This window comes from Acomys minous (genome assembly GCF_964271855.1).
Source record: "Acomys minous genome assembly, chromosome: 9".
NCBI classification, from domain to species: domain Eukaryota; kingdom Metazoa; phylum Chordata; class Mammalia; order Rodentia; family Muridae; genus Acomys; species Acomys minous.
Genome location: NC_140490.1, coordinates 96,682,907 through 96,708,135, shown reverse-complemented (window position 1 = coordinate 96,708,135; position 25,229 = coordinate 96,682,907). Strand labels below are relative to the sequence as shown.

The window sequence follows — 25,229 nt, the reverse complement described above, 5'->3', positions numbered from 1 at the left end:
TAGGAACGGGATGGCTCAGCAGTTGGAGCAGCTGTTCCTTTAGCAGAGGACCAAGGTTCAATTCCCAGTGTCCACATGGTGGTTCACAGCTATCTAGAATTCAGTTCCAGATCGGGTACCCTCTTCAGACCTCCATGGCCACCAGGCAAAATAAAATAAAATAAAATAAATGTTTAAGAAAAAGTAAAAGGAGAAGATCAGAATGAGAGAAAGATGAAAAGACTTGTAAAAATGGGGGAGGAGTGTCTGAGAGGTGGCTGAGTGTCTAGCAGGGAACCCCACTGGCGGACATCTGTCACCCTAGCTCTGGGGATGTGTGAGAGAAAGGTCACTGGCCAGCCAGTCTACCCAATCAGTGAGCATCAGCTTTGTGGAAAGGTCCTGTCTCTTTGTAAACTGGGTGGGGAAACAAACAGTCCTTAAGACAGAGCTGAGCGGTGAGCAAAGAAAAACAAGACCATCCTGAGACACGTGAGCAAGAGTGGAAAGCAAATGCCGGAAAACAGGAAGTACAAAAAGATGCCCCACGGAATGAGTTGTTGGCACAACCGTGCTAAGCTGAAAGCTGAAGTTCTCCGAGCCCTCTGGCCAAGTTCTAAGACTAATTGTCTGGTGAGGTTAGGCAGGCTGAATTACTGTGCTGAAGTCTAAGAACAGACTTCCGGAGCTCCTGGGAGGCTTAACTGTAACTAACCTGCAATTTGTCAAGTAAGAAAATAGGACTTCTGTTGAACTTGAAGTAAATTAAAAAAAAAAAAGATAGAAATCTCATAAGCCCAAGCTGACCTCAAATTCACAACCCTGCCAGCTTCCTGAGTGCTTATAGGCATGTACCACCATGCCTGGCTCTTAAATAGTTATCTACAAGATTGGGCCGTCTCCTGTAACAAATATAGTAGTGAAAATGACTACCTAGTTAGCTGATTTACTAGGTCACTAGTGGAGTTATGTGGGCAGCTAACTGAATAATTTTAAATAAGTTGGATTTGATTCTAATAGTTGAATACCCAAAGTTTATTTGGTGACGATAATTACTATGCCACCTCAAGGCTGCAGATAGGTAATTGTTCCTTTGGTAGTTCAGGGATGTGTTAGCTGTTGTTGTACAAGCTGACAGCACACTTACACACACACACACACACACACACACACAATCTTGAATTATATTAGTTTCTGTTTTATAATCTGCATTACATTATCTGTTTTATAATCTGAATTATATCAGATTCTGTCACATTATGTAATACATAACATTTTGTTTTAATATTATATATGACCTCATATATAATATGTAAAACATGCTATATTTATTATATATATGTGTGTGTGTGTGTGTATGTGTGTAATAAATAGCATCTGTTAGGGTTCCTAACCATGACCAAAGTCAAATTGTGGAGGAAAGGGTTTATTTAGTTTACAATAGTTTCACGTCACAATCTAGCATTGAAGAAAGTCAGGCCAGGAACTCAAATCAGGGCAGGAGCTGATGCAGAGGCCGTGGAGGAGTGCTGCTTACTGGCTTGCTCTCCATGGATCGCTCAGTTGGCTCATCTAATAGCACTCAGGACTGCCAGCCCAGGGGTAGCTCCGCCCACAATGGGCTGGGCCCCTCCGCACCAGTCACTAATGAAGAAAAAAACGCACTATAGACTTGCTTGTAGGCCAGTTTTATGTGGACATTTTCTCAATTGAGGTTACTTCTTCCCAAATGTCTCCAGCTTGTGCTAAGTTGACGTGGCTTCTTTTCTTGAGTAGTCTAGAAGATCTGTAACAGATGTCGAAATGGTCCTTTGATATCGCCTCCCTCTTAGTGTCTCTAAATTGAGATAAGAGTTTTGCTGCTTTCTAAGTCAGGCCAGCCCACTGCCTCAGTTGTCCAGATACTTTCATTACAGATGCACAGCCACGCGTTTGTCTCTTTGCTTTGGGGAAATGAAATGCATGTGGCAGAGTTAATAAAAGGCATATTTTATATTTTAATTTTTTAAAAAGAATTTTTGGTCTTTCGAGACAGGATTTCTCTGTGTAGCCCTGGCTGTCCTGGAGCTCCCTCTGTAGACCAGGCTGGCCTCGAACTCACAGAGATCTGCCTCCCCGGTGCTGGGATTAAAAGCATGCACCGCCACCACCCAGCTGACATATTTTCATTTTAAATTATTACTTCTACTTTCTTGTATACATACGTGTGTAGGATGTATGTATGTGCTTAGTGTATATGTGTGCTCATGTTCATGCTTGTACATGTGTGTGCACGTGTAGAGGCCAAAGGTCAATGTTAGATGTTCTATTCTATCCTTAGCCACATTAATTTCTGCGACAGAATCTCTTGCCGAACCTAACGTCACTGAGATTGGCCAGACTGGCTGGCCAGTGAGCTCTGGGGACCCCTTTCTCTCACATGTCCCCAGAGCTAGGATGACAGATGTACGACACCATGCCCGGACATGCTTGTTGGAGAGCTGAACTCAGCTGCTTACACTTGCAAGAAAAGAACTTCACTGCCTGAGTCATGAATGAGGTCCTAGAAATCCTAAGTTAAAATCTCTGCAGCTGCTGGGTATTGGTGGCGGGCACCTTTAATCCCAGCACTCAGAAGGTAGCGGCGGGTGAATCTTGAGTTTGAGACCAGCCTAGTCTAAATAGTGAGCTCTAGGCTCCACAGGGAGGACCTTGTCTCAAAAGCGTAAACAAAGAAAAACCACTCAGACTCCAGTCTCAGTCAGGTATGGATGGTTTGTTGAGTGAACACACCCCGGAGACAAGGCTGATTGCAATCACGGCCACAGAAAGGACTCGGGAGCCTAACTGTGACATCAATCTGTTTTCCGGAGTCGGTTTATAAAGGCAAAAACTGCAGTTAGCTCATACAGGTGGGGTGGATGCTGGGGCAGGGTGGTCCAGCTCTGACTCCGGTTATTCTGCTAACGAGCAGTTCTAATTGACCTTGGTTTGATTGGTCCTAAGTGAGGTAAGTGAGGCAGTGCTTAGGGTACGTACGAAGCGTAGATAGCAAAGTATGAATTATGACAGCGTTGACTCAGATGACAAGCTTAGTATAAGATCAGCTGGGCCCTCTGGCAGAGAGCGTGAGTGTCAGCTGTGTGTGTGTGTGTGTGTGTGTGTGTGTGTTCAATAGCACATTTTTTAAAAATGTAGAGAAGCTAAAAGGCTAAAAGTCTGTTACAACAGGGAAGTTATATTACGGCACAAGTATACACTAATGAGCTACACTTGCACACAGGTATGAAAGGGTCTCTTCCTTACTTTTGATCACCCAGCCTGCCCACAGTCTGATATAAACTCCCTGTGATTAATCAACAGAGAAAGAAGCAGCTGTGATTCACCACCCAGATATGGGCAGTTTAACACAGTAGCCTCCCGCTGGCATAGCCCTAAAGGGGAGTGATGAAGGGACATCTTCCTGGTGGGTAGGACACCAAACAGTACACCAGATTGTTCATTTTGCTTAGGATGAGAAACGCTCAATATTCGATCGCATGTTAACTCACGGGCTGTGGCCAGTACTCTTCCTGGACAGTCAGGAGAGAAGCACAGCTGAAAAGGAGAGAGAGAGAGAAAAAAAATGTGACAAGGAGATACAGGAAAAGGCATCTGTGGACAAAATGTCAGGGATGCAGGAAGAATGTGAAGGTGTTTGGTACGCCTGAGTGCTCAGTATAGGGTGAGCTCAGAAGAACAGGATTTTAGTTATCTCCTGGGTAGGATGATCGGGTGCCAGTCAGCCTCTTTCCCCAGTTACCCCTGTCATATGCTAGAGGCTTCACGAGCAGCGAGGCCAGGGTGGCATTCTCTGCCCATGGCAGAGAGCAACAGTGAGTCCTCAGTAAGGCTGGGTCAGGGTGATCAGCCAGCCATGTGGCAGCAGGTTGACGATGTTGGACTTCTTCCATACGAAAGGTCATTTGTTTTTACTGGAATAGACTCTGACTATGGATTTCCTTTCTTTGTGTGCGATGTTTCAGCCAAAATGACCATGCCTGGACTACAGGATGCCTTATCTACTACCATGGGGCTTTATACAACGTTGTTCTTGACCAAGAAACTTTCGACAGCAAATGAAATGTTACAATAGGCCCATATAGAATTTGGTTCCTCCCCCAATATAATATTTTTATTAATTATTTGGGAATTTCAGACAATGTACCCCAATCACACTTGATTTGATTTCCATTCCACTCAGGTTAACCCTCAGTGTCTTTCATGCCCCCCCCAAAAACCCCCACCAAGTCCAATTTGTGAGAACTCCCAATGGCCAGCCCCTTAAAGAAAAATGAATCTTTCTCTACCATCCCACTGGAAGCCATCAACTCAGGGATGCTCCTAACATGTTCTCCACCACCTTGAAACAGATGCCTTGATAAAAACTGTGGAATCATCTCCCGCCACCCCCCCCCTCTGCAGAGTTTCTCTGTGTAACAGCCCTGGCTCTCTTGGAACTCACTCTGTAGACCAGACTGGGCTTGAACTCATAGAGATCCGCCTGCCTCTGCTTCCCAAGTGCTGGAATTAAAGGCGTGCGCCACCACCGCTCATCAGAGACTGTTTTTTAAAAAAGTATTAATTCCATGCTTTCTTCCCATTAATCTACAGGCAAATATACAGGTTAAGATGAAGAACTATGTAACTTGTTTGAGAGTCAGTGATTTATAACTATATTTGGTGACAAAGTTATTAATAGTGCCTAGGAGCTATGGTGATCAGTGTCTGTAAACCCAGCACTCAGGAGGCTGAATTAGGAAGATCAGAAGGTCAAGGCCACTGTAGGCTACATAGAGAAGCTCTTGTCTCAAAAAAACAAAACAGAAGCTGGGCGTGGTGGTGCAGGACTGTAATCCCAGCACTCAGGGAGGCAGAGAGACAGGCGGATCTCTGTGAGTTCGAGGCCAGCCTGATCTACAAAGGGAGTCTAAGACAGCCAAGGCTACACAGAGAAACCCTGTCTCAAGAATCCAACAAACAGGGCTGGAGAGATGGCTCAGCGGTTAAGAGCACTGTCTGTTCTTCCAGAGGTCCTGAGTTCAATTCCCAGCAACCGCATGGTGGCTCATGACCATCTATATTGTGATCTAATGGGCACTGTGTACATAATAAATAAATAAGTCTTTTTAAAAATCCAACAACAACAACAAAACCAACAAGAACAAAAACAAAACAGAATGACCTGATACTGGTGGTGCACTTGCAATGATCGAGTTGTACTTTAGTGTCCCGAGGCAGCAAACAGCCTCTGAGGCAGAGCTTATCACACAGAATGTTTATTACGGAGTGCCCTTGGGATCAAAATTTGTAGAAAGACGGGGAAGGAAGCCGAGGGATAAATCCAGCTATGGTGTACATCAGCTACAGTCTCTGAGAAGCCCACAGGGGAGTTCTCTCACTACAAGGTCTTGTCATGTTGTCCTAAGTCGGCCTTAGATGACTTCAGTTTCCACACTGTACTCATCGCATCATTGGATAGGAGTCACCCTGGAAGGGTGTGACCTTGGGCAAGGCTGCTGACTTCTTCTGAAGTAATCCTGAAAGGGATTGTGGGATAGCTAAGGCTGACTGAGCATCACACGGGGCAATGCTGTTTCCCAACAGTACTCTGAGCAGCCAGGGAGCAAGTCCTTCACTGACGAGAAACTGGATGGTGTCTCCTCACCCTCCTTTTTTTTTTTTTTTTTTTTTTTTTTTTGAGACAGAGTTTCTCTGTGTAGCCTTGGCTGTCCTGGACTCACTTTGTAGTTGTAGACTAGGCTGGCCTCGAACTCACAGTGATCTGCCTGCCTCTGCCTCTGCCTCCTGAATTCTGGGATTAAAGGCAGAGCCACCACACCCGGCCCACCCTCCATACTCTTGGGATTGGTTTCTTGGGTTTAAAAATCACTTATGTGTACTTTTTAGTCACTTCCCACCTCCCTCTTTATTTATAAACTGTATACAAGCATGAGGATTTTTTTATAAAATTTTTTTTAAATGATACTGGTTTTGTGTATATGTGCATACAAAATGCTTGCGTATGAGTGTGCATGATGCATTTATGTGTGGGAATGCAAAACATCCAAGGTGAGCCGGGCGTGGAGGCGCACGCCTTTAATCCCAGCACTCGAGAGGCAGAGGCAGGTGGATCACTGTGAGTTCGATGCCAGCCTGGTCTACAAAGCGAGTCCAGGACAGCCAAGGCTACACAGAGAGACCCTGTGTCGAAAAACAAACAAACAAACAAACAAACAAACAAAAAAAAAACCATCCAAGGTGAACATTTGGAAGTCATAGGGCAAGTTTAAAGGTCGAGTCTCTCCTTCCATCTTTTTGTTGTTGTTATTGTTGTTTGTTTGTTGTTGCTTGTTTTTACAGATGGGGTTTCTCTGTGTAACAAACCTGGCCATCCTGGAACTCACTGTTGTAGATAAGGCTAGCCTAGAACTCACAGAGATCCGCCTGCCTCTGCATGCCGAGTCCTGGGATTAAAGGCGTGCGCAACCACTTCCAGTTCCTCTCCTTTCTTCTTTATGTGGTTTCCAGGAATCAAACCCACACACTCAGGCTTTGTCTGTCTGGCCAGCCCCAAGCATGAGAATTTGGATAGAAAAAAAAATAGTGAATACTTATTAAACATTGTCATTGTGATAATAATTATTAATATTATTATTCCCTCCTTGTTAGTAGCTGTATCAAAATTGTCATTGTTGTAACAATTATATAATTAATATTATTATTCTCACCCTGTTAGTAGCTGTGTTGAAAATGCATGGCCTTTTATTTTATTAAGCATAGTTAAGTCTGGTCTAAGTGGAAAGGAACGTCATAGCATTTATATTGCACACGGATCCCATTAAGCTGGCTTTGGAAAGTTAGAATTTTAAGGTTGTGTTCCCATAGTGGTGGTATTAATCACTTAAAGAAACCTTATTTTTCCATTTGCTTTTCTAAGGTCTCACTTAAGGTTACTCAGTAATTTATAAGAAACTCTGTTTCTTGGTTTATAGAGGGAAAACTCAGGCCTTGCAATTTAATTTATTCTCTTTGCAAATGGAATACCACCACAAATCTTTTTTTTTTTTCTCCCCTAGACAGGGTTTCTCTGTAGCTCTGGCTGTCCTGGAACTTAGCTCTATATAGCAGGCAGGGCTCGAACTCGGAGATCTACCTGCCTCTGTCTCCCGAGTGCTGGGACTAAAGACATGGGCCACCATGCCTGGCTCATAAACCTTAACATTAAATAAAAACCATTAATTAAATTCTTAAATGGCTTCCAGTCTAGGGAAAAAAAACCAATCACATGATTTTGCTTGCACCGTTGACATTGGCTTTATATATATATATATATATATATATATATATATATATATATATATTGCTATTTTGGTGTAAAATGCCTGGTAACCAGAAGAAAAAGGCTCCATTGGTAATACTAGACGCTTGCTCTGACTGAACTCTGCACTTGATGTCCCACTGGCATTGTGTCACTGCAGTAATGTACTGACCTAAAGAAGTCGCTAGTACTGATGAACTTCTTTCATAGACTATAACACTGATATTATATATAAAATTTACATATATATAATATTAAACCTATTATATAGGCAGACAGACACACACATACACACATACACACACACACTGTTCTTAGTGTATTATAAAGACAGAGTTTATATTTTCTTGCTCATGTCATCTTGTTGAATAAGTATAGTACCTAGAACTGAATGAAATAGATGAAGAGTTATTTAATTCCTTGCTCAGCATGCAGTTAGGTATTTAAAGATTTCTTTGTTGCTTATATACCACGAGGAGCAAATTCCAGGCTGTAAGGTGGGCAGATCATGACATGCCCCTCGCCCTCAGAAGGTTGGTGGGACAGTGACAAGGCCAGGGCCATAAAGGAGTCACAGTGGTGCAAGCACAGACACCTGGCATCGTACAGCATTCCCTAGGACAGTACAGCTTCCCAGGAGAGAGACCAAGAGGCTTCCTCCACACCTGCCTAGAGCCTCTCTGAAGGCTTTTCAGAAACACAATTTTACTTTTCACTTTCTCCCTATATTCCAGGAAATTCTTTCAGCCTACACCTTACCTGACAAACTCCAACAGACAGTTTTCTTCTCTGTTTCTGAAGGGTGACGTTGGTGGAGCAGGATCCTCTATAGTGTAAGCTTTCAGAACCTTTGTGAGTTCATTTTCTCATATTCCCTTCTCTGGGCTGTCTACTTTTATTTTTAAAAATTTGTTTGTTTTTTTTCTGGCTTTTATCACTGCTCCCCCTCTGCCTTATCTATAAGATTCTTAGGTTCCTTTGTGTAGCTGAGATTAGAATATGCTCTTTCCTTTAGCAATAGTCATTTTTTTTTTTTTTACTTTTGTATACTCCATTTTTCCCTTTTCCTTCTATGTTTCAAAGTAACAACAGAATAAAATTCCCCTTCGTTATAGCTGATAATTAATGTGGTATATGTTACACCTTTTCTGTGGTCAACTGGACATTTCTTTGTCTCTCTCTCTCTCTCTTTCTCTCTCCCTCTCTCTCTCTCCCTCCCTCCCTCCCCCTCTCCCTCCTCTCATGTGGTGGCCCTGGGACCTATTTTAACCAATAGAAAGCAGAGGAAGTGGCAATGTGTTGGTCCCAGGCTTAAGCCTTGCAGAAGAAGACCCATTAGCACCCTGGGGGAAGCCAGCTGTTTCCACCCAGACTGCCATGCTGTGAACAGTTGTCCTCCACATGGCCTCTCCACAAGCCCCACCCAGCCACATGTAGAGGCCATGTGGAGAAGGACTAAGTCCTTGGCCAATGGCCCCAGCTGATCTTCCGACCGACACGAGTCCCAGTTTGCCTGGATGGGGTAAGGCCACTTTGGAAAAACAAATCCTAAGGTCAGAACTGCGTCAGCCCAGCTGCTGCCATGTGAGTGGTGTCAAGGCCGTTCTGGCCACGCCCGGCCCAAATGACAGAATCGTGAACGAATCACTCATATAAGCCAGTACGTTTTTGCAGTAATTTGTTAACTAGCAAGAGGCATAATTGACACATCCTTTCTGGGAACAGCTCCCCCACCCCACCCCACCTCTACCCCGCCCACCACCACCCCCCATCAGTAAAGTATATTAGTTAGACAAGATAAATTCCACAAAATATAAAGTATGGTGCTAAGAGAGGGGTCTACTTTGTTCTGCTGCGGTTCTTCCTGGAGCTTCGTGTTAGTTAAACTCATTTCTGGAGCTGGTTTGGCTGGTTTTGTTGAAACTGTTTGCGTTTTATTTTATTTTTTTATTCTCTCCCTCATCCTTAGCTCTAGAACTTCATGGCTCCTCCCCCCCCCCCACTACCGCAATCCTGATGTTTGTCTCACTGTTTGCTCACACTGCTCCCAGCTGGGTGACGTGGCTACTCTCTAGCTACTTCTACTTCATCATTTTCTTCAGCATCCCCACAGCTGCATCCCCACAGCTGCATTCCCACAGCTGCATTCCCACAGCTGCGTCCCCACAGCTGCATCTTCATAGCTGCATCCTCACAGCTGCATCCCCACAGCTGCATCTTCACAGCTGCATCCCCACAGCTACATCCCCACAGCTGCAGCCTCTCAGCTGCATCCCCACAGCTGCATCTTCACAGCTGCATCCTCACAGCTGCATCCCCACAGCTGCATGCCCACAGCTGCATGCCCACAGCTGCAGCCTCTCAGCTGCATTCCCACAGCTGCATCCCCACAGCTGCATCCTCACAGCTGCATCCTCACAGCTGCATCCCCACAGCTGCATCTTCACAGCTGCATCCCCACAGCTACATCCCCACAGCTGCATCCCCACAGCTGCAGCCTCTCAGCTGCATCCCCACAGCTGCATCCCCACAGCTGCATCTTCACAGCTGCATCCCCACAGCTGCAGCCTCTCAGCTGCATTCCCACAGCTGCATCCTCACAGCTGCATCCCCACAGCTGCATCTTCACAGCTGCACCCCCACAGCTGCATCCCCACAGCTGCAGCCTCTCAGCTGCATCCTCACAGCTGCAGCCTCTCAGCTGCAGCCTCTCAGCTGCATCCTCACAGCTGCATCTTCACAGCTGCATCCCCACAGCTGCATCCCCACAGCTGCATCCCCACAGCCGCATCCCCACAGCTGCATCCCCACAGCCGCATCCCCACAGCCGCATCCCCACAGCCGCATCCCCACAGCCTCATCCTCACAGCTGCATCCCCACAGCTGCAACCTCTCAGCTGCATCCCCACAGCTGCATCTTCACAGCTCCATCCCCACAGCTGCATCCCCACAGCTGCATCCTCACAGCTGCATCCCCACAGCTGCATCCCCACAGCTGCATCTTCACAGCTGCATCCTCACAGCTGTATCCCCACAGCTGCATCCCCACAGCTGCATCCCCACAGCTGGCCTGTCTGGTTCACTGTCCTTTTTGGCCTTTGCTCAGAAAAGCGAATCCTGAAACTCGACTTTCCCACCACATTGCTGTTTCTGTCTCAAGCACACTCCTAAATGAGACTTTTCCTAGGACGCAGCACACCCATTCCTGTGCGTTTCTGGTGAATAACATGGGCTGTTAGGAAGCTAGTAAAAAAATACTTTTATCGGTGGAGTCTTGGCTCAAGCTATTTCTGAGGTAATCATCCTCAATTAATTATGCCTCAAGAATTTTGTGATACGGATACAGAACGAGTAATTCTGTTTTCACATCGCTTTAGATTCACGAGAGCACATCTGTTCTCTTTGAGCTTAATTCGTTCCAGAAGGAACAACGCTTGCTAACGTATATTGTCTAGTCATTTCTGAGGGGCCTTTAAGCATAGAGACTATTAAAAGAATCTATTCTCAGCATTTTTCAACCCACTTTCAATTTTAACCGCCGCTGGCCATCTGTTTATTCACTTCGTTAAGAGTTCCAAACATAACCTAGAGTCATCACGAGTAAGCCTAACAGGCTCACTGGAGCATGCGCTGTAACCTCGGTCTTCCCAGGGTTTTCAAAATGCTTTAGAAAAAGCAACCTGCCATATTAGGGGCCAATTATGCTGTCTTGCAGAAGACGTAGTCAGAATGTCTCAGAGCCAAGTGTGCTATCTGAGGTAACAACAAAAATAGAAGAGTTGACCTGTGGTGGAACGGGCAAGCTGCGAGACTCGCAAAAGCACAAATTCCCGTGATGCTCGGTCACTTGGTTCCAGGGCAAAAATGACACTGTTTCCCCTCCCACCTCAGTTCTCTCAAATTGGAAATGTACTAATTGTCACAGGCTCCTTAAATGCATGCCTGAGTACTTTTGAGGGTGCTATGAACGACCTATTTACTACCGTGTCACTACAGGGGGACTTTCTGTTGTTTTTGCGGATACCCCTTCTTTAAGGAAGCATGGCTCTTCTACTTTTTTTGTTTGTTTGTTTTTGTTTTTCGAGACAGGGTTTCCTTGTTAGCCTTTCATGACCTAGACTCACTTTGTTGACCAGGCTGGCCTCGAACTCACAGTGATCCGCTTGCCTCTGCCTCCTGAGTGCTGGGATTACAGGCGTGCGCCACCACGCCCGGCCGGCTCTTCTGCTTCTAACTCCCACCTCCCATGGCTCCAATTGCCAGGCCCCACTCACTCCACAACAGGAACAGCATATGAATCAGGCTTGAACAGACGTGGAGCTCCGTTGCTTAGACACAAGATTGGTTCTAGTGTGGGCCGTGGGTACCAATAGGATCCATCAGACACTAAAGTGACAGACACATCGTGCTTGAGTAGCCTCTGGTCTTCTGCAGAAGTCGCTACATTGCTACACTGCCTGCTGTTCCACATATAACCACAGCGGATATCTTCCACAGCCACACAAAACTCATCTTCTTAAAAAAAAAAGTTACTCCTTTAAAGCTTTTTATTAGACTTAGTCGTTTTATTTTATGTGTGTTCCACCTACATACATGCATGCAAGCAGGTCAGAAGAGAACAGTGGATCCTCCCTGGAACTGAAGGACAGATGGCTGTGAGCTGCCATGTGGGTGTTGGGACTGCAACCCAGGGCCTCTGCGAGAACAGGGAGTGCTCTTAACCACTGAGCCATCTCTCCAGGCCCTCCTTTTGTCCAAAAAAAAAAAAAAATGCATGTGGGTGCAGCACCTTAGGAGCCCAAAAGAGTTAGAGTTAGAATTAACTGTGAGACTCCTCCTGTTTTGGGAGCTGGGAATTGAGGCCAAATCCTCTGTAAGAGCAATATGTGCTCATAACGACCGAGCCATCTCTCCAGAGCCTGAGCCCATTCAAAGACAAAGCTAACACACAGGAACTGAGTAGAGACATCGGGAAAACGAAAAGCTCTAATATTGATCTGGGCCCTGAACTAGGACTCCTCAGACAGGCAAGGGATTTGCTCCTTTGCTTAAGTTCACTTAAGTTGTATTTGTGTAACTCAGGACCCAAGTCATAATTGAATAATGATCCCACCCCCCCCTTTTTTTTTTTTGAGAAAGGGTCTCGTGTATTTCAGCATCCCATCGTGGCGCTGAACATACCAAGGCTGACCTTTGACCTCTGATTCTCCTGCCTCCACCTCTCAGGTGCTAGGATTATCAGGCACATGGTACTGTGCACAGTTTTCGTGATGCTGGGGATCAAAGGTAGGGATTTGTGCATTCCACACAAGCCCTCAGCCAGCTGAGCTACACCCCAAACCTTACAATTTATTCTCCCCCCTCTGTTTTAATATGTGTATGTGTGTGTATAGTGTGCAGACATACTTGCACATGTGTGTGTACCCATGTGTGGCTACTGTGTGTGTATGTGAGTGCATGTACATTTCCAGGTCCAATCTTATTCATTGATACGGCTAATTTCAGTATCCAGCTTGCTCTGCGGATTTCTCCTCTTTGCTTCTGAGGCTCGAATTATAGGCAGGCCGCCATACCTACCAGCATTTACATAGGTTGTGGGGTTGTGAACTCTGGTCCTCACTAGCCCCAGCAACCTAACCTACTCTTTTTTTTTTTTTTTTTTTTTTTTAAAGACAGGGCTTCTCTGTGTTTCCCTGGCTGCCTTGGAACTTGCTCTATAGTCCAGGCTGGCCTCGAACTCAAGATATCTGCCTGCCTCTTCCTTCCCAATGCTAAGATCAAAGGGGTGTGCCCCTATCACCTGTAGGCAACCTATGCCTTAAAAAACCTTTAACAACTTTAAAAATAGCTTTTATTTTGGTTAGTTTAAAAACTTTAGTTACATTCATTCGTATGTGAATACACATATACATATGCTTGTATGTGTGTGGACATGCATGTCACGAAGCAGGGAGGACAGAGGACAGTTTATGATGAGACTCAGTTCTCTCCTACTTTGTGGGTCGAGAGACTGAAGCCTTTACCTGCTGAGCCATCCGGCTAAGCTTTCTGCTGTTGAAACTTCAGGACAGATGTTTCAGAAGGTATGAATGCCAGAGCTGGCAATGGTTTCCGTAACCTAGATAGGTAGGACCTTGTCTGACAAGATTCTCCATCTGAATCTTCTTAAAGAAACAAACAAAACAAAAAACAAACAAACAAACCCCTAAATCTGAAAAAAACCCACCAACCAACCAAAAAGCCCAGGAAACCCACTCACTCCATGAGAGGCTTTAGTAGTTCGGGATGTATCGCCTCACCGTAGCTCTCTAAAGTACTGGCAAGACAGGTCACAGGGAAATCGCTAGAACTAAGGAACCCTGGCCGGCGTGCCTCCTTTGGAATGCCTCCTGGGAGAGGCAACTTGAACTTCAAGGCATACTGAGGCTAATGTGATGGACGAATCCACTGAGCACAAGCTATTTTCCATGGGTGTGTCTGAGTGGTGGGGAGGAGGCGTGTATGTGCAGATGATCAGCAATTTGGCAGAAGATCAGGGATTTTGTTTTTAGTTCGTCTCTGAGTCTCAGTTTAAGGTTCAGTGTTTCAGTCATTATAAAGAGAACAGACATCACACTCTCCTTTTTTCCCCCCCAGGCTTCAGAGCATCTTTCTCTCCTTCCTCTTTCCTTTCCACCTTTATGCTTGCGTTTTTTTTTTTTTTTTGTCTTTTCATCCGAATTAGTGATTTTCAGCTTAAGTTGTTCTTGTTCTCTGTATTAAATTGCCTAAACTTTCATTTGAAAGTATAGCAAGGGCTGGAGAGATGGCTCAGGGGTTAAGAGCACTGTCTATTCTTCCAGAGGTCCTGAGTTCAATTCTCAGCAACCACATGGTGGCTCTCAACCATCTATAATGTGATCTGGTGCCCTCTTCTGGCCTGCAGGTGGACATGCACATAGAGCACTCATATACATAAAATAAATAAAGTCTTAAAAAAAAAAAAAGAAAGCATGGCAAAGGCACGCACTCAGCTGTACGCTTGATGGGGTGGGAGACACTGAAAGATGGGATGGATTGCTGAGGGAACTGCGTACTGCATTTTGACTCAACCTCATTTTCTTACAAAAAACAGCAAGTAGGTGCAGGGAGTAATAGCTCTGTGGTAGAGGAGTGGCTTTGATTCCCCAGCCCTGGGAAACCACAGCAGCAACACCCCCAAAACCCAACAATAATACCCTCTAAAAACCAACCCAACCCATTAGCGATCCTGGATTACATGACCCTTTAGATCAACACCTAAATTCAAATAAAATAAAATTTAACACCTGGGAGCAAGAGAACCAAGAATGAGCTTCTTGATTTTTCTGCCTTAGGGAAATCAGGTATTAAAAAAAATAGATGTATGCTTGGCAGTGGTGGCACACACCTTTAATCCCAGCACTTGGGAGGCAGGCAGAGGCAGGAGGATCTCTGTGAGTTTGAGGCCAGCCTGGTCTACAAAGTGAGTCCAGGACAGCCAAGGCTACACAGAGAGATCCTGTCTCAAAACACAAATAGATAAATAAATAAATAAATAAATAAATAAATAAATAAATAAATAAAAAGAAAAGATTTATCCCAGCACACGGATGTCAGAAGAGGGCACTAGATCCTCTGGAACAGGAGTTGTGGATGGTTGTGAACTACCATGTGGGTGCTGGGAATTGAACTTGGGCCTCTGCAAGAGCTACAAGTGTCCTTAAACTGTTGAGCCATCTCAGGGTCTCACTGTGTATCCCCCATGGGCTGGACTTGCTTCCTTTGTTGATCAAGCTGTCCCCAAGTTCACAGAAATCTGCCTTACCTCTGCCTCCTCAGTGCTGGTATTAAAGGTGTATACCACTGCCTGGTGTAGTGGTGCACGCCTTTAATCCCAGCACTCAAGAGGCAGAGGCAGGTGGATCACAGCAAGTTCAAGACCAGCCTGGTCTACAAAGCAAGTCCAGGACAGCCAAGGCTAAACAGAGAAAGCCTGTCTTGAAAAAAAAAGGTGTGCACCACTTCATCTGGCCCACATCTGTCTCTCTTACAGCATTTAACACAGTTATTTAGTTAAGGATCCAAACAGTCCTTCAGTATAAAAACCTTACCTTGAGCCAATTGGTTGCATTTTTCAGTCTTATATTCTCAGTGCTGAAGACTGCCTCTGGCACAGTAGTAGTAATAATAGTAAAGCCTTGATGCAATTCATGAAACACACAGCTCAAACTGGGAGGCAGAGGCAGGCAGATCTCTATTAATTCAAGGCTGGCCTTGACTACAGAGAGGGGGGGGGGAGAGAAGAGGAGAGAGAGAGAGAGAGAGAGAGAGAGAGAGAGAGAGAGAGAGAGAGAGAGAGAGAGTCTAGGACAGCTAGGGCTACACAGAGAAACCCTGAATACTAAAAAAAATAAAAATAAAAAGAGAACCTGTGTTAGCTCACATAGGAATTGCAGTGCTAGGAAGGCCTCCGATGTCGGTGGATTCACTAGTTGGTTCAGTCATAAAAGGCGGTTCTTTGTATTCCTTACCCTGGTTTATTGCGTGGTTGTTGGATGCACTCATATTAATTAGGTGGTGTACTAGCATGGCATGATACAAGAAGGGAGAGCTTCATTTACAAAAACCTCTTTTCTTTTGCATGAAAGGATTATATTAATCAAACAAAAGCAACCAATCAATCCGTCTCTGAAAACGCTGAAGATGTTTTGTCCTACACTAGCAAATAAGAAGCCAAGATTGAATTCTTTACGATATATTGGGGGTGGTTTTACTGTTTGTCCAGCTTTCTGTTCTTGGAAACAGAATGGAATGAAGATTTGGTATTTTCTTACCGTCATTCCTCAGCATGTAGGTATCAGATTAGTGTAAACTGGACTCTATCGCGTTTGAATGTTTGAATTTTTAAAAATTGCTGTTCAGGGCCAGCGGCTAAAATCACTTGCTGCGAAACATGATGACCTAAGTTTGATCCTTGGAACAGACGGAAAGATGAAAGGAAAGAAGCAACTCCTCAGAGCTGTCCCCTGTGACACACACACACACACACACACACACACACACACACACACACACACACATATGCAGTTATTGAAAACTTTCTGTCAAACTCCAAAAGCAACTGAAGGCGTGCTCTGTTCTGCAGATATCAGACAAGAAACCAGGACTTAATTCTTTCTGTGAAACCAAACAGGCGCCTCAATTTCATTAGCATGTCAATTTGCTTCTTTCTTTAATAAGTGGCAAGATTACAAATACCGAAGAACCGCTTTAAAAATAAATTTATAATGATTTATAACCCGTCCCATATACAAATGCGTGCTTTATGTGCCGGTTTTGTGTTGCTACATACTGTGGCTGTATGGAAATTTCTGAGGCTGAAGGAGGTTACATGTGAGAAAAGTCTAAGAAGCCTTGCTTTGAAGAGGGTGTCAGCTTTGATGCTGGCCCCTTTGTGTTGCAGCTGCCTATGTAATGTGGGGTGTTTAACAGCACCCTTGCTTGCTTGGTACAATCCCCTCCTTCCAAACCTCAGATGTGACAGATGAGTGTCCCCTAGGAGACAAAGATTGCTTTAAATAATTTGGAATTATCCCAGGAACAGAGGGTAGGTCAGCTTTATAGAAGAAAAATGGATTCTCTGGGGAAGAAAATTTGTGTGTGTGTGTGTGTGTGTGTGTGTGTGTGTGTGTGTGTGTGTGTGTGTGTATACTTCAGCCAGTCAGGGTTTTGTCTGGAAGGTAATGGACTTGCACCCATATAGGTGGCTATGCCACAAAGTCTGGCTAGTAGGAGACCAAACGAATTAAGACAGCTCCGCTGTCCTTCTGTCCTTTCACACAGGTAACAGCATAGTGTAAGGCAAGTTTGTTTATTTAGAAAACTCCCCCAGCCCAGGATTTACTTATTTTCTACGCAATGGTGTTTTGCCTGCGTCTATGTGTGTGTGGGAAGGTGCCAGATGCCCTGGGACGGGAGCTGTGAACCTCTCGTGGGTGCTGGGAATTGAACCAGCATTTGAACTCTCAGAGGTCGGCCTGTTTGTGCTTCTCTAGTGCTGGGATTAAAGGTGTGCGCCACCACCGCGCCCTGCAGAAAACTTCTTCTTAGGGGACCATATAGGAACTGTTTTGTTCTGTAGGATGCAGGTGCTCTGTCTCAATTACCCAAGTCTCCCCTTGTTCTTCAAAACCAACCCAACATAAGACTTACAAACACACTGGGCAGTTTGCAACCATAACTCCAGCTGGCTCTGGAGTTATGCCATGTAGCGACAAAGAAAAAAAGGCTGTGGATTTGTAAAAGAACAAGGGTCAGGGGTCCATGGGAGGGGTCGGAGTGAGGAAAGGAGGGGGAATGAAATAATTATACTTTCAAAAATATTTTAAAAAGATGATAGAACACTGAAAATCATATTTTCCACTGGCCTATGTAGGCATTATTTCGTACTTTGGCATTGTGTGTCTACCAGGTTAAGATGCGTTGGGGCTTCACAGAAACCGTGGTGTACTTAGACTTTTGCTGGCTATTAGAAGGGCTGAAATATAATAGTGTATTTAGGGTACAAAACAACTAGCCATTTTTGTCTCTCCCTATAAAGTTTGGATCCTATCGAAAGTGCTGTAAATCAAACTAAAAGTAATCTTTAGCAAAATGTGTGTCATCTTTTCAGACTTCTGTTTATAAAGAACCACTTTACAAATTAAAACTTTTTCTTACATTATTAAAAATACACAAATGTCTTTATATTAAACAACATCATTATAGATATAGGTGGTGGCACACACCTTTAATTCCCACACTCCACAGGCAGATGCAGGGGAATTTCTTGAGTTCAAGGCCAGGCTCATTTATAGAATGAATTCCAAGACAGCCAAAGCTAAACAGGGAAGCCCTGTCTTGAAAAATCAGTTAAAAAAAAAAAAAGAAAATTAATTAAAATAACATAACTGAATAAGTATTTAAAAAAACCTTCAAAATACCCTGTCATTTTTTCTTTTTAATGAAGGTATCTGTGTGTGCTGTTTAATGTTCTTATCTCTGGGATATCTGCCTATTTTTATATATACACATATATGAATATGGATGTTTATTTGATTATTTATTCACTTACTTAATTCCATATTTTGGTTCCATACTTCTAAAGAATTATGAAGCATGCTGCTTGTGCTACGCACTTGGAAATTTGCTGTAGTAACTGCTGTAGCCTTCTAAAAGGCTCTTTTGCTGCAGAGGATGTCATGTTCCTTATTTGTTCATTAGTTTCTAAAGATATTCAAGGCAGCGCCTTCTGAGACAGCTGTGACAATAGTGCCCACCATGACAACACAGGAACAGTGCCAGTGTTCAGCCAAACAGAATTTACTTGGCAGGAGAAAGAGAATAGAGGCTTTTCACAGCCCTTTGGAGATGCTGATGAGGTCTCAACCTTAAAATGTTTGCTTTTTAACTGGGAAACCCTTTCCACAGAGAACACTGCAGGCAGCATGTGGAGGAAGAGATTCCGCTTGAGGTGTCTGTACTGTAGCCGACTTAGGAAAAGGGCAAGTCCAAAATCTCGGTACTTTCTCTTCACCTGGGCGAGGGTGCTTTCGGGGGCAATTTGAGCCCACAGTCAACTTCTTTGTGTTCATAAATTACCGTGGGAGAACGGGGCAGGCTTGAGGTAGGGCGAGTCGCCAGCATCCGGTGGGGCGATAGTATGACATAAACTTGCCGCGTGTATTAAGTGGCTCGGAGCTCCGTTCTTAAGAATAGCCCCCATTAAGCACCCCTGCCTTTTTGGTTCCGTGTTGCGTAGCTGAATGGAGGAGATGATATAATTATTACTTGATGACTCAATTTAGCACCAACTAAACCCAGCCGCACACTCAACGCCCACCTTCCTGTAGCTGGCACTAATCTTTTAAAGACCTCGTCAGAAGAATCCTGCTTGGTGAGTCTATTACAACTGGTCATGCTGCTACGGCTGTCATCAGCGAGGGGGGTTCCTTTTCAGGCACAAAAGCACATGGAGACTTGAAGCTGAGTGGCCCTGAGCGAGCTTGCCACCCTCCGCCCAGTGCCTCTTTCCCATTGGAGGTATTGGATGTAAATTTTATTCTGTGATTTATCTCTATTTTCAAATGGTCCAAGTCCCGTGAATAGATGGGCTCCCAAAACTCCGAGAGCCAGCATTTTATAGTCTGAAACTTTCTGTTTCTTTATCGCTGGTTCTAAAAGATTAATAATCTTGAGAAATTGTACATAAACAGCCTCTAACTTTTTTTTTTAACTGCTTTTAGAATTAGAAACGTTTCCCCTCAAGACCCATATATAATGGTTTAGGATAAAGACATATAGGCCTGGAGAGATGGCTCAGTGGTTAAAAGTACTGGCTGCTCTTCTAGAGGACCCAGGTTCGATTCCCAGAACCTCCAAGACAGCTCACAACTGTTTGTAACTCAGTCCTAGGGTATCCAGGACCCTCTTCTGGCCTCTGTGATACCAGGCACATATAAGCTGCCCAAGGCAGGTTTTGCAGACAAAACACCTTGTTAAATGATTATTAATATTTAATATTAATATTTTAGTAAATCAACAGTTACTCCTTAACCAGCTTTATACCCAAATAACCACACAAAGAGACTACGATCTATTTAATTAGCTGATAGCACAATGCTATGCAATAATTACTCCATCCTCAACCTCCAAGCTAGTATAGTTTCCTTCCAGTTTTCCCACATTATACTTGCTTTTTGCTCATCTCCTAGGTCTGGCTCATTCCTCCTGGTGTTTCCCTGGTCCTTTCCATGTGCATCCCTCCTGTCCTTCCTGCTCTTTCTCCTCCCCTCATTGGACCAGGATGTCCCACCCTAGTCTGTTATTGCTCAGCATTGGCTATTTAGCTCTTATTGGCAACACAGAGAACAAATGACGACATGTTTACACAAACATGAGACAGGAGATACTTACAATAAACATCACAATGCAATGTCTGGATTAAAACCAGATAGTGGGGTAGAGAAATTAGCATTTGAGTGATCAAGGGTAAACTGTACACAGTTGACAAGAACTACGCTAACAACACCCATACCCATAAAACAAACAACTTTAAAAAATATATAAAAACATAAAACAGAATCACAGGAAACATGAGTTATATAAATTCTTAGTAAATATCATTAATTGGTTATAAGCAATTGTACTGCAATTGATATTCCTATAAAGTTAGTTTAGTGATAAATCCTAGTACAATTTTCACCAGTGTACAAGCAAATTCTATAAATCTTGCTGTCTATGTTAAGGGAATAAGATTTAGCATTTTCTCGGCTCTTGTGCTGGATAACCAACCTGACACAAACTAGAGTCATCTGAGGAGGAAGAACCCTAATTGAGAAAACGCCTCCATAACATCAGGCTGTACGCAAGCCTGTAGGGCATTTTCTTACCTAGTGATTGGTGGAGGGCCCAGCCCATTGTGAGTGGTGCCATGGAGAGGTGGTCCTGGGGTCTATAAGAAAGTAGGCTGAGCAAGCCGTGCTGAGCAAGCCAGTAAGCAGCACCCCTCCACGCCTCCGTGGCCTCTGCATCAGCTCCTGCCTCCAGGTTCCTGCCCTGCTTGAGTTCCTGCCCTGACTGTCTTTGGTGTTGAGCAGCGAATGAAGCAGAGTCAAAAGCAAATTAAACCCTGTCCTCCTCAAGTTGCTTTTGGCCATGATGTATCGCCAAGGCAACAGTAAGCCTAAGATTGCTTTCAAAAGGCCACTTAGAGCTCATTAAAGGGTGTAGCTCTAGTACCGTCGTAATGGCTGGATTTTGCATCAGATATGTTCTTTGTATGAGAACTTTTCTATGGACTAAAACAGGATGTAGGGTGTGGAAGTAGCTTTAGAATTTGTTAGACATTTCTAAATTGCTGTATCTTCAATACCACTGGGTAATATCAGGCTTGTAATTTTTTTTTTTAATCATCAATGTGGTTACATCTTTGCCTGAGTTTTAATTCTCTGAACAGGTCTTTATTGGTCCTCTTCTAAGTTGTATTTCCTTCTCATTACTCTCTCTCCCTCCCGCCTCACCTGCCCCCTCTGCTTTTTTGTGTGTAGCCTTGGCTGTCCTGGCTGTCACTCTGTAGACCAGGCTGGCCTCGAACTTAGAGATCCACCTGCCTCTGCCTCCAGAGTGCTGGGATTAAAGGCGTGCGCCACCGTAGCCCAGTTTATTTAAACGCTTTTAAGCTTTCTGGAACTGATTTGTGTGTGTATATGATGATACGAAGGTTTTGGTTTCTTTTCTTTTGACGGGGGTCGGGGGGCAGATATGTAACAGTTTACCTTAACACCGTTTATTGAATATTACATCTTGTGGCTTTCTTTTTGTTTGTTTTATTTGAGACAGGGTCTTGTTATGTAGCTTGCTCTGTAATGCAGGCTGACTTTGAACTCAAAGCACTCCTCCCAACTTGGCTTCCACCACATCTGGTTCTGTTTGACCCTTTCATCACTTACAATAACGGAACTCAGCTTTCTATAAAGGTTCCTAGCCTAGTTTGTAAATGAAGTAACAGGGGTTGCTTTGAAAGGATGTCCTCAATGGAAAACAAATCTCATTAAGAAGTAAATAATGGAACAAGTCAATTGAACTGGCAAGGCGGAAGAAGTTGGCGTGGTTGACTTTGCTGGGCTTTTCTTACAAATGTGTGTCAGTCCAGCTCTCCCTAGATGGTTTTGACACATTCCCCTTCCTTCTCTTTATTGCTTCCAGGTCATAAGGTCAAGTAGCCTAGGATGGAACCCAAACTGTGAGAGAAGCTTGGAGGGTAACATTTATGAAGTTACGTTAGTCACCAAATACTGCTTTCTCAGTGGTACAAGGAAAGAATAAGGTGGTAGCTCTTTTATGAAAAGCCTGACATTTTAGGGAAAAAAACAAAACAAAACAAAACAGCAACTAATTAGCAGTTAAAAGCAATGGGAGTGGCCACATGCAGTAGACAGTGATATGACTAGTTCATGCAATCATGTAAGATCCAGCCACTGACGTGTAGTCAAAGCGTCAGGTATGTTCAAAGAAAGACGGCTTACTCTGACCTATGTATTTAGCTAAGAAACAACAACAACAACATTCCAAATACAGAAAACACTTGGTCCATGCTTTTAATCTCCCTAGGATCTGTCCTGATAATCTTAAAGGTTGTAAAGCAGCCCAGCAACCTTTTTGCCAAACGCGGCATCACTGATTCCCTGAAGCACACTTTCTCAAAACAAGTGGTTTGGAAGCTGCTAAGAGTAGCTTAGCATAGCGTGGCCAAATTTACTTGTATATCCGCGCATCCGCTGATTAAATATTTCAATGTATGCTTACTACACTGTTCTTTCTCGAAAAATGTCCTCAACAATCTTGCATTGTATCGATCGTCTATCTGGCAGCTGATTCTAGTTAAAGATTTCAAACTAATTCTTTTCCATGAATGGATTAAGGCGGTTCTGTTTCAGATATTGCTTCTTCCTTCTTCTTCTCTTCCTCCTCATTTGCATATTTGTTTGTTTGTTTATCCATCCACAAATCCATCCATCCATCCATCCATGCATCCATGTATTCATCATATTTATTTTTTGCCAGTCTCCAGTAGTGAGGCTGGCCTTGAACTTCTAATTCTCCTGTTTTCCAAACCCCCACCAAGTACTAGGATTTGGACTCTATGCTTGTTTTTCCTTGTGCAGTTCTGTTTTTTTAATCTGTGTTCCAGAAAGGAGATATAATAGCTGTTATCTTTATTTTCACCCTTCCTGGGGGTTTGCTTACTGGCCTCCAACATCCTTAACAACTTAGGGAAAGTAAACTCAGCGTGGCCTCCAGAGGGCGCTTGAGTCTCTGGGAAAACTCCCCAGTGGCCTCACCAGTTGGGATTCTTTCTGTTTCCCTTCCAAGGATACAGCCGGGCATATTGGAGGATTCCCGCTTGGCATTCTGTGCTCTGTCTCCTTGAGTGTCAGCTCCATGGCCAGGGTCCTTGGCTCGTCCTTGGCTCAGGGAATGTTCTTGAATTTTCTTCAGGTGGTGGGATGCCCCTGCCCCTCTGTCCTTCACTGGCAAGGTGAACGAACCTTTTTCTCAGGACCTTGTGGTCCTGGCAACAGTGCTCATCACCTGTTTCTCCAGGGAGGGTAGAGGACCCCAAGGCTGTCTGGGCTCAGGGACTCCGGCAGAGATGGAGTCCAGAACACTCTAAAGTAGATTTAGAAAGCAAACCTTGACATCACCCTTGGAAAAATACCATAACTTCAATCTCTAGGCAAGAATAAGTGGGAAGTTCTTTTAAGTCAACCCAAGAATGGCAGCTTTGACCTTTGGTGTCCTCAACTTTGTGAACTAAGAAACATTCCTATGGCATAGCTCTCGTTAATAAGAGTCACCCGGAGGTTAATATAGCCCAGGGAATGTTTGTCATTGTTCTGTATTGTTTCCCTTCTGTGACATTCTGTGGCGAAGGGAACCGCATCGTTCCAGTATGTGGTCCAGCCGCACGCTGCTGCTAATGGCATTCCTTGAAATACGGTCTTACATTGGCTTGCTTGGCCGTACTGGAGACAAGGCCTCGTGGGGGGTTTATAAAGCGTCAAGGTTATAAACTTCATGGGGCTTTCAGGCAAATGAGGAATTTTTATTAATTCTTTAAATGCAAATGCCCAGCAATGTGCCCACCTGTCACACCCCCTGCAGAGCTGCAGGTAGGAAAGAATGGCAACCTTCTCAGCTGGGGGCCAAGTGGCGAAAATCTGAGGCATCGCAAGTTCTCTGTGGTCCAATGGTTCTGTGACATAAAAAATGGTCTTTTTAGTCCCAGCTCCTCTCCTAAAAGAACTTGGATCAAACAGAGATGTAAAATGGAGGAATCCCTCTCACTTGTCCTCTGTGGTAGCAGACGGTTCATTAGGAAACCCTCACATGAACGCTGGCAGGCACCCAGAACAGTGGGTGAGCTGTTAACTTTTACTTTCCGACAACAGTAAACTGAGTGCCATTTAAAACAAAGCTTCTTCATTTTAAATCTGTGGCTCGCCTCCCTATTTTAGATATTATTACACACTCCCCCCGCCAGAACTTTTGAGAAGAGTACTTTTTGAGAGTCTTCTTACTTTTTTGTGTGTGTATAAGGAACAAATGTTCAGCTGCAGAGTGAGAAATTGGCTTGTGTCAATCATCTATCTTCTTGTTCTGATCAAGGACATATTGTATTGTTTTCAAAAAGGAGAAAAAAAATAATAATATCCCCTGCATCTGTCTTCTTGTGGTCAAGTCATCAGCGGATGAGTTTCACACTTTATCACATCCCTGTAGACAGCTTCCCTGGGCGCTAGCTAAAGGACATGCTGCTCAGTCTAAAGCAGCAGCTCTCAACCTGTGGGCCATGACGCCTTTGGTTGCTAAGTGATCCTTTTAAGTCGCGTATCACATATCCTGCATATCAGATATTTACATTATGATTCATAACAGTATCAACATACAAGTAGAGTTATGCAGTAGTAATGAAATAATTTTATGGGGTTTTTTTTGGGTGGGGGGAGGGTCACCACAACATGAAAAACTGTATTTGAAGGGTCACAGCGTTGGGAAAGGTTGAGAATCAGTGGCCTATGGGCTGCAGGTTCTCAGCTCTATGTATGGAGCATGGAGCATGGAGCATAAATGACGGCCTGGTGAGATGGGGTTTTTTTTTTGTTGGCCTGTTTGCTTGTTTTTGTTTTGTGAAACCCTACATCACCCTGGCTGGCCTAGGACTTGCTGAGATCCTTCTGCCTTTGGCTCTCGAGTGCTGAGGTTACAGGTATGTTGCTGTGACACCTAAGAGCATCCAGTTTTACTCACCTTTGCATCCTCAGTGCCTTACTTCCGGTGCCTGGAATATTATGTGTAATGCTCACAATAG

General features: G+C 44.2%; 1 long non-coding RNA gene across 1 annotated transcript in view; it reads left to right on the top strand.

Annotated features, from left to right (window-relative positions):
• LOC311606167 overlaps positions 1 to 25,229 on the top strand; it is a 64,916-nt gene that overhangs the window by 1,155 nt on the left and 38,532 nt on the right. The window lies entirely within an intron of this gene.